This window comes from Ornithodoros turicata, chromosome 6, assembly GCF_037126465.1.
Source record: "Ornithodoros turicata isolate Travis chromosome 6, ASM3712646v1, whole genome shotgun sequence".
Lineage (NCBI taxonomy): Eukaryota > Metazoa > Arthropoda > Arachnida > Ixodida > Argasidae > Ornithodoros > Ornithodoros turicata.
In genome coordinates, this window is record NC_088206.1 from 57,320,639 (window position 1) to 57,332,681 (window position 12,043).

A 12,043-nucleotide genomic window follows, 5' to 3' on the forward strand; every position below is an offset into this window, starting at 1 on the left:
ATTTTGCCAAGTGCGGGGCAGATAGGCTTCTTGCTTGTCTTTACTTGTGACACTTAGCTAACTGAGCGTCGTCGCAGACGCAACGATTTTGTGAAATCTATGTTTCGCTTGTTTCCAGAAAAAGAAATAAAAATATATCGAATGTACCTATATAGGGCATGTTGGGGCAGAGATAGAAATTTGCAATTGAATATGAAATTTTTATTTTTCGTGTTTTGCATAAAAACTAGCCGTAGGCACATTCTCAGGGGCCTCACTCTAAGAAAAAAAGGTATGATTTTCTACCCATTTCGGTAGAGCTGCATTGCAACCACATTTCTATTCCAACCAGTTTTACCTTTTGGGTATAACCACTATAGAGTAGAAACAAAATACGGAGCAGAAGCTGTCGTTCTACCAGCTTGGGTAGGAAATTCTACCATTTTCTCTTAGAGCAAACGTGAGAGAGAGGAGCAAAGGAATGGGACGCCATTGCTTATACCCGCGGGGGAGAAGTCGCGTGTGAAGTGGCACGAAATGGTAGAAGTACCGTCCCGCTGCAACTCTGGGTAGGAAATTGTACCTTTTTTTCTTAGAGTGTAGAGCGTCTGACCTGTAAATGTAGGATAGACGTAGCCGGTCTAAAATAAACACAGAACAAGAAATTCAAAAATGCAGATTGTCTCATTTTGCCCCAACCTTTGGGGCAAGACGAAACATCGCGTGGGGCAGGATGAGACACGCCGTGGCAATTAACTATGCAAATCCAAGCAGACAAAGTAAAGCCCGTAGTCCCCTACATAACCCCCGTGAGCCCACCGTTCACGTGAAGTGCAATAAAACCGCACAGAACCTGGTGCTATTTTTCTATACCGTCCTTTGGAAACAGGGCACCGCAAGTCTGATGTGTCACTGGTCGCTCGCTTTTGGGTACGCTTCTGCTTTGATCGAAATATCTTCGGAAACAGGAAAATTTGCTAGATAATCCTAGGTAATATGCAAAAAGAAATGTCTGAGGAACAAGCATAAAGCCACCTAATAGTTGACTTATCCGTTCATAAATTACATTAAATTTAAATTGCGTTAAATTGAAATTACATTAAGTTGTCACGTCTTGCCCCGTGCACATCATCGGATGCAGTAATTTTTCTGTTAAACACCGGATAACCAAGAGCGCCCATATTTTGCATATATCTAGGTGAATGAATAGAGAAATAGGATGTGGCCTTTTATTGACAGAATAAGCCTGCGACACGCTGCTGCACAGATGACAACAAAAATGACTACACAAAATCGCGCCTTTTGCGGGTCTTTACATTACAGGCTGAGGTAACCGATTTTGTTTTCTCTTCAACGCAAACACCAATCCGAACAATTCTCACGTGCAATAAAGTGGACATGCAGAGCCACCTATGAGTAAAGATTCAAGCGCATGGAGCAACGCGTCTCTGAGACAGGCTGCGTCGAGCAAAAAATGTCTCATCTTGCCCCACCTTACCCTAATGCTGGCCCTGGCATCTTAATTATCGACAGTGACATCATTTGCGAATGACATTGCTTCTTCGTGTAGATCGATGCAATACAAACAAATGTCATTCGGTGCGACTGTCATTCGCTGGGAATGACATTCAGTTTGTCATGTAACAGGGGTATTTACCTAGATTAGATTAGAATTAGAGAATAAACATATGGATATGGTGGCTCCTACAAATCACAGGAGCCGGCTACTCCAAAACACTCAAAAATAAAAATTAACATATCTATTAAGTTACAGGCGCTGTAGTGGCCACAAGTAATGTGATTAAAGCAGCTGTTGCACGTTGTACAAGATCCCACGGCCATTCTCAGCGGAGCTCCACAAAGTCTAGAAGACAGTGGTCCAGTCTTTTCAAGGCGGCTCTAAGGTCATTACGTTGAACACTGTGTCTGGAGGAGTTAAGTAATATGTGTTCAATACTCTTCTTTTCGACGCACGTGAGGTAGTTCGGCGAGTTCACCTATCATATCTTGAACAATAGGCACGGCTGAAAGGGACTTCTAGTCAAAGGCGGTGCACCAATGATTGAATGGCACGCGGCGTGCGATTCGTGTCGACTATGTCTAGCAGGCTGAACTCTGCGTCAACCAACCACGTGCGTCTGTAGGCATCGTGACGTATGTTGCGAAGCGTCCTCTTTGCGTCAGACCCCGTGAAGTATACAGGGGTCTTGCTCGTTTTCTGGGGTGTCCTTACAGCCAACGGATCCGCAGCTTCATTTCCGGGAATGCTGATGTGAGCTGGGATCCATTGCTTAACGATGTCGTGCCCTCTTGAAACAACAGAGTGATAATCGCATACGATGTCGTAAGAAATAGGCGCTAGACTGCGTTCGGGGAGGAAGGCAGCGCGAATTCCTAGCAAGTTTGCTCGCGAGTCAGTGAATATCACCCACGAGAGGCCAGCTAGTGAAGAAGCAATGTGACGAAGCCCCAGCAGAATCCAATGAAGCTCCGCAGCAGCCGATGACATTTGATGGGACAGGCGAGCACTCACTAACTTAGCTCGATGGACCACACATTTATGGTTTCTTTGCCGGACGAATGGCCTCAGGAAACATAGCGCGTCCAGGGTGCTGCCATGGAAGCGAGATTGCACCCTTGTGCAACAGAGCTGAAAACCATCCCGTCTTCCACACTGGTCGGAACGACTGTTCGCAGGTATGCGCTGGCTTCTTCGAGCAGGGCCCCTTTACCACCACTATAGAAGGTTAGAAAGGGTTCCTATCTCTTTCTCGGACTAGCCGCCTCATTATCTTGTCGTCTTTAATACTCATAGTCCAGGTGTTTCTGAAGCTGAGGAGGTTCTACGTGCTGTCCTGCTGCAGTTCCTTGATAGTCTCCTTTGCTCTTTTCCGCATCAGCAGGACTGGACAGCGATGGTCCTTCTCCCTGAAGGAGACGACGTCCCAAAAGTTTGTCGCAGGTCATTTGTTGTGACTGACTTGAATTTTCTGTCCAGGATATGCTCAACATAGTAGTCGTGATTATGGTCTTGGAACAACTAGAGCATGCCCAAGATTCGCGGACAAAAACTTGAAGCCTGCTTCGCCTGCATTACACCCATAGGCACAATGCATAAGACACGTATAACTTCATTTTGGCGGAAAACGCCGACCCTTTTCACTGGTTCCACACTGGGTACTGTGAGGTCTGTATATACAAGAAATTATGCCGAAAAAGAATTATCCGTATATCTATAAAAGCTTTTGTTCCCCCGGCGTTTGAAATCTTAAAGTGAATGTCATGGTTATGTAGCGAGCCAATTTTGTTCCCGAGGGCATAAAAGTGCGACTAAAATGTGAGACATCCAACTTAAAACACATCACACATCACGCTTAGCCTAAAGACACTTCCGCATGTAGGAAAGCCGACTGTGCGTTTGAGCACGTGTAAATGAAGGGAGGAATGAAACTCGAAAGAGAGGGGAATTATCAGAGTTTAGCGCACATTCTCCTCTGATAACCAGCACCGCAAGACAGGTTTGATAAAAACATCTGCAAAATAAAGGTGTGCTTTCAGGGCCAAAGAGACTGAAGAATATTTCTGGTGACTTCTGCTCTAAAAATAGAAAAGGCAACGCTGCTGATACTGCGTTCCTCTGCGGTTCGCGTTTTGGGAAATGGAACGCTCTCTTCTTCTTATATCAATATTTAAACTCTTTCTCACATTGTATTTACGGCGGTAAAAAGATGTACAAGAATACTTATGGTGGTAGTGTACCGTTATTGCCATGTAATCTGTCCGCCGATAATTCCATTTTAATCTTTACCTTATCTGTGACCGTCATGTTTTTGGCATATATATAATGTATGTTTATTTTTATGTTTCACACTTCTTTCTTAATTTTTCCTCGTAGCACCACGGGGAAGCTTGGTTGCCACCAGTATGAAATCTAATGGGTACCTTAATGGCTGTGAGCTCGTATATTTTGTCTAACACGTTATATACCTCTATTTAGAAGAAGCGAACGCAAGGCAATTTTTCTTTTTCTTTCTGGCGTACACTTGTCTCGGCGACAGCATGCTTAAACTGCGCGTGGCCGAGCCATTGCGCCTGCCCTGTCCGGCAGCGTCATTCACGAACAAAATGTAAATGTAATCTAAGCCTCTATGTTCAACTCACTGAAGTGCATCGAATACAGCTGGGACGTGGCGCATATAATCGTGTTGTGTGAATGTTTTCTCGGCTTCAAGCCGATCATGGCGGCGTACCTGTGCAGAAACGTGACGCTACATTGCCAGAAGCGCGCTTTTTGATCCTTCCTTTAAATGCTCGCAGATATGCATCGTTCTGTGGAACTGCCTGCTTATTTTAGCGGCATGTTCTGTGCGTGAAATAGTGCACCCTGGGCGATTTTTACAAACACTCGAGGTGACGTTATACTTCGCCATCGACAAAGTACTGTCAATAGCCTAAGATAACGTTACCCCATTATTCCCACAACCATGGCGATATCCGATCATCCTTTTTTTTTTTTTTTAATTGTACACCAGGGATGCCGAACTCATTCGTGTCCGCGGGCCGCACTGAGCCACGGAGGAACTACGCGGGCCGCATACGACTGCTTTGGGGTAGCCTGCTTCTGATATAGATGCTCCAATCCACTCGAGAAATCACCATGCCATGCAGTGTTTGCTCAGAAATTTGGTAGGAATGTACTAGTCATACTAATCGAGTAAAAATCTGACGCAGAGACAGGTTTAGAGTCATCAGCCAAGACGTGGAAGGCAACACAGAGGCAGACAGGAAGAGTGGAACTTTCAACTTTTTATCATATGGTTAGAAGTTGAAATCACTTTTCATCAGTTTCTGCGCAACGCAGAACGAAGAAATCGTTTGATTGTGAATTTTTTGTGTGTGTTGGAATCGTTTTGAACAGGCAAATGGAAAGGTTTCCTGACATCGCATTTGTGAGATTCCCTCACGATACCTGTGTACAAATAAACGACGCTAACATGAACCGGTGCACCGTAGCAAATGAGTGCTGTTTTCAGACACGCCCTGATCAAACGGCTCGCCTAAGGTGAAGTACGAGGGTGGTTCCATAAGTTTCCGGCCCGAGGTAGAAAATGCGCGCGAATTTGAAAATGCGATTAATGACGCGTGGCGCCATCTGTTGGAGGGCTGGAGCACCACCCTGAACCCTCTCCATGCTTTTGTCGGTTGGAGAGCGGCATTTTAAACAGCCAGGGTGCACTCTTCAGTTAAAATGGAAAAAATCGAGTACCGCGCTGTGATAAAATTCTTGACAAAAGAGGGACTTTCGCCTAAAGAAATTAAGGCGCGACTGGACAACGTGTACAGGGAAGCCTCTCCGTCGTACACAACGGTAAAAACTGGGCTAAGCAGTTTCGACTGGGGCGAGAGTCCATTGAAGATGATCCACGCGATGGTCGTCCAGTGGAAGTGGTGACACAAGAAAATTTGTCTCTCGTCGAGGAAGAAGTGCTGAGCGACAGGCGTCTGAAGGAAATCTCAGAAAAGCTGGGGCTTTCCAAAACAACCGTTTTTCGCATCATCGGCGATGGCCTTCACATGAAAAAGGTCAGTGCGAGATGGGTGCCACGACTTCTCTCGTCAGTTCAAAAGCAACAACGCGTCGTCTGTGCCAAAGAGTTTTTGGAGCTCTGTCAAGAGAACGAAGAAGAAATATTGAAGTCAATTGTCACAGGGGATGAGACTATGGTGCTCTACTATGATCCCCTTTCGAAAAAGGAGTCGATGGAATGGCGCAAACCAGGAGAAGCACCCCCAAGAAAAGCCAAGGTCCACACAATCCACAAAGAAGATCATGTCAACAATATTTTGGGATTGTCACGGGATCCTCCTCATCGACTTCAAAGAGAGGAACACCACAGTGAATGCGACTTATTATGCTCCACTCCTGCGCCGACTGCGAGACGCCATCAAGGAAAAGAGGCCCGGCAGGTTGAGTCGAGGTGTCCGGTTGCTCCAGGACAATGCCCCTGTCCACATGGCTTCTGTTGCCAAGGCTGCACTGAAGGAGTGCGGCTTCGAAGAAATCCACCACCTATCCTACAGTCCAGACTTGGCACCGAGTGACTACTTCCTGTCCTCAAACTTGAAGAGGGATCTCAGAGGACGGAGATTTCAAAACGATAGTGAGGTGCAAGAGGCAGTTTTCCAGCATTTTGCAGACAAAACTTCGGACTATTTTTTCAAGGGTGTAAGAATGCTGGTTGAAAGGTGTCAAAAGTGCATCGAAGTTAAGGGTGACTATGTCGAAAAGTGATACACTCGTTTCGTCTCTATGACTATAAAAAGTTGGTCGGGCCGGAAACTTATGGAACCGCCTTCGTAATTGTGTGCTTCCAGTGACTTGTACACTTGCACAATATCAGCAGTGAACTGGCTGGGCGATAATATTAGATAAACTACAATGCGATTGTGATCGGCGGCATGTTGTGTGGCTGGGCTGTCCTGTTGTAGAGGTGTAGCGCAAAGAGATCGTCATGTTGTATACCGTTCATAAATAACTTAGTCTTGTAGCGACACTTGTCTAATTCCTTCATAACTCTAAATTATTCGGGTATCGTGGAAGGAGACAGTCGAGAGCGGTGTAGCAGTGCAACACAGCCGATGTCGCACTTGCGGAAAGCATTCGCACGGCTGCGTTAAGTGTGTTTTGCCCACACCAACTCCGCGCATGCACAGATGGCGCCTCTTGTTTGTAAACAGTGAAGTGGTCTATACATTTTGAACGAACGAAGAGATCACTTCTTTCCGTGCAGCGTTTGTGCTGCTGTCGGGCGGTATTTTGAAACCTCAGGCGCGCTTTTTTTTTTTGAAACCGGGAAGAAAAAAATGAAAAAGAAAATGAACTGACACGAGGTACATAATCACGGATAAGAGAATCGAAGACCCCCTTCCCCTCTGCAATTCCGTCATTGACAGTTTTGCTATAGTCCCTGCAATTAAAAGGATCACCAATTAATTTCAATTAAAGAATTAATTAATTAACGGGGAAACAAAATAATAGACTAACTACATACTAACATTACGTCTATTAATTATTATTATTACACCACTAAGCCTCGTTCAAGTGCAATGCACCATTTTTATAAAAAAAGGTTTGGCTCATCTTAAATGAAACGCACTGCAAAACAGAAGGTGTCGGAGGTACGATGGCATTGAGAATGCCATTTCTACCAGTGATACTCGTCTAAAAAGAAGTCTGGCATTTGAAAGCGATGAAACAGTTTGAAGAATCCTTATCAAGCTCGGCACGCGCAGTGCTCGTTATCACAAATCAAAAGGAAGTAACCCGTGTTCGCTCTCCTGTACTCCTCTTTCCTTTCGGTTGTCATGCCTCCTCTCACCTATACACGTGTACAAACGTAAAGTTGTCTTACTTACACAACACGTGCTATTAGGCTAAGCGCACTTTAGGGATACGTGTCCGCGAATCTTGGGCATGAATTGTGGATGCCATTCAAGCAAGCGAGTTTTTACATTGACTCTCAAAACGAAGCAAATGTATCGCTCTGGTCCAACAAACAGTTGAAAATAAATTTCATTGTAGCGCCTGCTCTGATTAAGCCCGCATTTCGGTGACAAAGAGCCTCTATAGTACTTCTAGCTGACGGGGCTTTAGACAATCCACTATTTCACGTTTTTTTTTTTTTTTTCGTAAACATATCCCCCCACTATTTCCGAAATCTGCTGAACGTCTAAAGTCTGATTTGGCAATCTTATGTCGGTACGCGCTCTCTTAACGTTTTGATGCAACTTCAAAAAGCGCTCGAACATAATGACAAGAGAATTCCATCTGTCTTGCAGTCAAGGGCTACATCAAGCTCCTTACCGTCGTCTCTGAGCACATGTTCCTGTAGGCTGTCGTTATTGTTTGGATATCTCGAATCTCAAGATATCGAACGGGAGTACAGACATTGGCAATGACGTCATTGATGTGACTAGGCTCTCGGTGCAGGCGTTTGACCATCATGTGAGATATCAAGGACAGTCGTCACATTCTTGTCTTCGTCAAGGTTACTGTTGCTAAGGCCCTGCCGTTCTGCATCTAGCAGAAGAACATTATGCTCCGGTAGATTTTACAATGTGTCCGTCCCTGCTAGATGTATAGCCCACGGGCAAGGCAAAGCTGATGCTGCTGACCTTCCAAAATGTTGACAACCTTTACCATTACAGAAGCTCATCAGTAGTAAAGGCGACAGCATCACTGCCAAGCTTGATTACGAAGTCCAGCGGCTACTCCACGACTCCTCTGCTACTCCACTAGCGAATTTTGCTAACGGGTAGTGGACATTTGCATTGAGGTATCTGCGATTGCTGGTCGATGTCCATTCGTCTAACGTAGGGAAAACTTCCGTCCTGCGTCGACTTCCTTCTTGAGATCCTATTTACAGATGCCTATTATATGCCTAGAGAAGTTCATCGTATAACCCCACTCCCCCCCGGATACTTTTTCCGTTCCATAGTTTATGTCCAAGAACGTTCATACCCTCATGAATATCCTCTGACGCTGCGTTCACATAGAACGCCAATCCACATTTTGCAGCCACACGCGACTCGCTCTTCGACGCAAACTTTCGTGCTGACGATAAAGGAATCAAGAGTTGATGTGGAGGGTGCTACTCTCTTAGAAGACGATGGGGCATCGTGACTTTCAGTTTTCGGATTGTCCGGTCCAGGCCCCCGTCTTACGTTAATGACGTTAACGATGTGCTGCTGAGAATGTGTGCCGTTCGTTGAGGAAACGAAAGTCTTCAGAATTTTTGAGCAACTATTTGCACTTCGGCAACTGCCCATGTTTAGCGCGTAAATAGCAGTGCACCACCCTGTCACTGGACTTACACGAGGAAAAGCGCAATAACGGGAGAAGAGACAAACGAAGCGCTGAGTAGCAATGGAGGTCTGAACTTCGCGTCCTCGTGTTACTATGCACCAACTTGTCCACACGGTTGCTTTGGCAGGACTTCCCTTTTACTTGGTGAAATATACCAGCAGGCATTATTTTTCCATACCGGCAAACGCATAGGCGAACGCATGTGTGAGTCAGATTGAAGATGTTTTATGTCGTATGGCATGCATGCACTTTCGGCGTTCATGTTTCGGTTTCAAATTGGCAATCGACAGTTCGCGGGATGTTCGGGTGAGAACAGAGGACACTAAAGTAACGTTCCCACAACCGGGCGGGCTTCCGCAACGGAAGCCAGTAACGGCGAAAGGTCGCTGTCACCGGTGGTGGTGGTGGTGGTGACGGTGATGAAAGGGCTTGCCGTTGTGGGCCTCGCACATGTCAGCAACGTCACGACTAACGCCCTATGGAATGTGCGTCCTGGGCCGACTTCTGTAAGGGAATATGTCTGAAAGCGTCTGAGGAAAACCCAGAAAAACCCCCAGACAGTACAGCCGGCACCGGGATTCGAACCCGGGTACCTCCCAGTCTCGACGTGACATGGCCAGCACGCTAATCACTGAGTCACGCCAGCTGGTATGCCGCCGTTGACTAAGCAGTCGCGCTTCGCGCCACTGACGACGGCGGACGGCAGTGACCACCATTGAAAACGAAGAAGTCGACGAGGGTCCGTGGCTGTAGCGGGCCGTGGACAATGACGAAGATGGCCACGCGCCTGGAGCCCCTGCCTCAGTTCCACCGACGCGGCCATGGAGATAGGCCACCATCATCGCATCTCCGTGGCATACCATTATCGTCGGTCGGGACTCATGCGGAGGAAGACTATCGTCCTCTACATGGCTAATGGCCATTCTCCAAGGAGCAAAGAGGAAGAAAAAGACAATGAAAGATTCTCAATGGGAAGAAGAGTCTACTGATCTCTATCTATAAAGGCTGGATGGCGCATGGGAGAGGGGCTCGCGGGGGAGAGGCATGCATTCGGGCCGCCATGTTGGGAGGCCCTAAAGCGCAGTGTGCGCCCATAGAAAACAATGGGAGGCAACGGAGATTGTGAGTATTTATAGCGCTGCAGGCGTTGATCGTTGCTTGTCATCACACAATTTTGTAAGGTGCCAGTATACTGATGTATCCTAACAGTGTTTCACAGGTGTCCTGCCGTTCGATTCTTAATTACGTTATGTTTTGCATTCCGAAACTAGACCGTCACAGCAGTGCAGCGCTGGGGATTGTACTACAGTACGTTTCCCAGCCAATATTTCAACAAGAAACGATGTGAGGTTAACAACCACCATGTATGTAATATCCCGTGCTGCGTTCTGGACAAAAATTGTTCCATAAAGAACGGTCCGGGAAAGGATATACTCGCATGGCCAGAAAGAGATCGTTCTGTAGTATCACAGCCATTGTTTTAGCCGTGTATCGGTTTCGTATGATTTATATCAAGCACCGCCGCAGAAAGTGTCTTTTAGTGAACGACTGCGGTGCTTTGCCTCGCAAATATGGACACACCGAAGCAGCCCAAATACGTTGTGAGCGTGATTTAATTGCTTCGCGCAATTAGAACACGCTCGTTAGGACAGTTAATCAGGTAGAGATGTAAGCTTAATCAATTAAGTCACTTAAAAGTGGTAACACCTCCTTGAGACACAAGATTTACCTCTTTTTGAAGTTCAGCCCTTCTATGTTTGTTTGTTTCTTCCTTCATTTGTTCTGATTATTTGCAGGCGCGGTTGTGCCAAACTGAATGTCCTTCTCGAGTACTCACATGTTTTGCTGAATACAACTGCAGCGTGAGCAAAGCTGCTTAGGAACGGGGGCCTGCTATCCAGTGCTGACTTTGTCATGCTTGTTATGTGGAGCACGTTCAAAAAAATGCAGCTGCACATCTGAAACTCCAATGAGTATCATCGTCATCTAAAAGAGAGCGTCGTAGCACCGTTGTGAGACCAGACACGCTTTCTGAATATCTTCTATGGCACCTTCCGCAGTTTGCACAATTCTGTTCAGCATCGAAGTCTCTCATAGGAACCACTTTGCATAGGGGCCGTAAACAGGCCACCAAACATTTCTGAAATAATGATACCTCATGAAAGAACGCATCTCATAATACCCAAATATACATTTCGTTCGGCTCGTGCCAGCTCATTAACCCGTATAACTGCTTTCAAAGATGAGTAACCAGCGAGCCTCTCTCCACAACGCATACGTCACATGGCTACGTAGCGTTTTGCCGTCCAATCGGGCGGCCCAGCTGCGCACATGACGTTTCAAATTACCAGCCAATAAACATACTTCGTTATCAGCTGTGAGTCGGAGCGCTCAGTTTGTTTGTGTGAAACGACGTTTTGCGCTCCGTGGTTCCGAAATCAACGACACGACATCTTCAGCATCTCCGGCTGGCGCAAACGTCAACAGCTGGGCTGCTATCCATGACGCGATTCGAACCCGGGTTCCTCCCAGTACTCCCAGTCACGACGTGACATGGCCAGCAAGCTATCCACTGTACCACGCGAGCTGGTGACGCGATGCCGCGTGGATCAAATCAAAGTACGGCAGCCCAGTTGTCGGAACCATTCGAAGATGACGAAGATGTTCCATCGTGCACCTGCCTAGATTCCGGAACTGTAGTCCGGGATATTCATTCGCGCAGGTGGTGTGCTGCGTGCTACTGCCCAGAAAACGTAGTGCGCGTATGATACCTAAATTAAACGCATTTCTTTCTCAGTTTGAGGCTGTAACTGTTTAGATTTTGAATAGAAGAGGATTCACGCTCAACTAGTCCAATTCCGCATTTGAAATAAAATCATACGTGGAACACTCAATCGTAATTGGTGGGGAAAGCGCTACGTCAAAATGACGTAAAGTTAGAGCGCGGGGCGGAGCTAAAATGCGAAAGAGTGCAGTGAATATTTCATCCGTATGCAAGCGCCTTTTGTTTTTGAGCGTTAGTAATTGCAAGGAGTTTTCACCGACTAAGTTCCAATAATATAACACAAAGAAATGTGCACCTTTTATACCTGTTTACGGCCCCTTTAACTGTGACTCCCATCTTACATTTTGATGTGCAAGGGCCTTCTTGCACTACACACGTATGGTCTGCAACAGGATAATTGCAGCAGGACGATT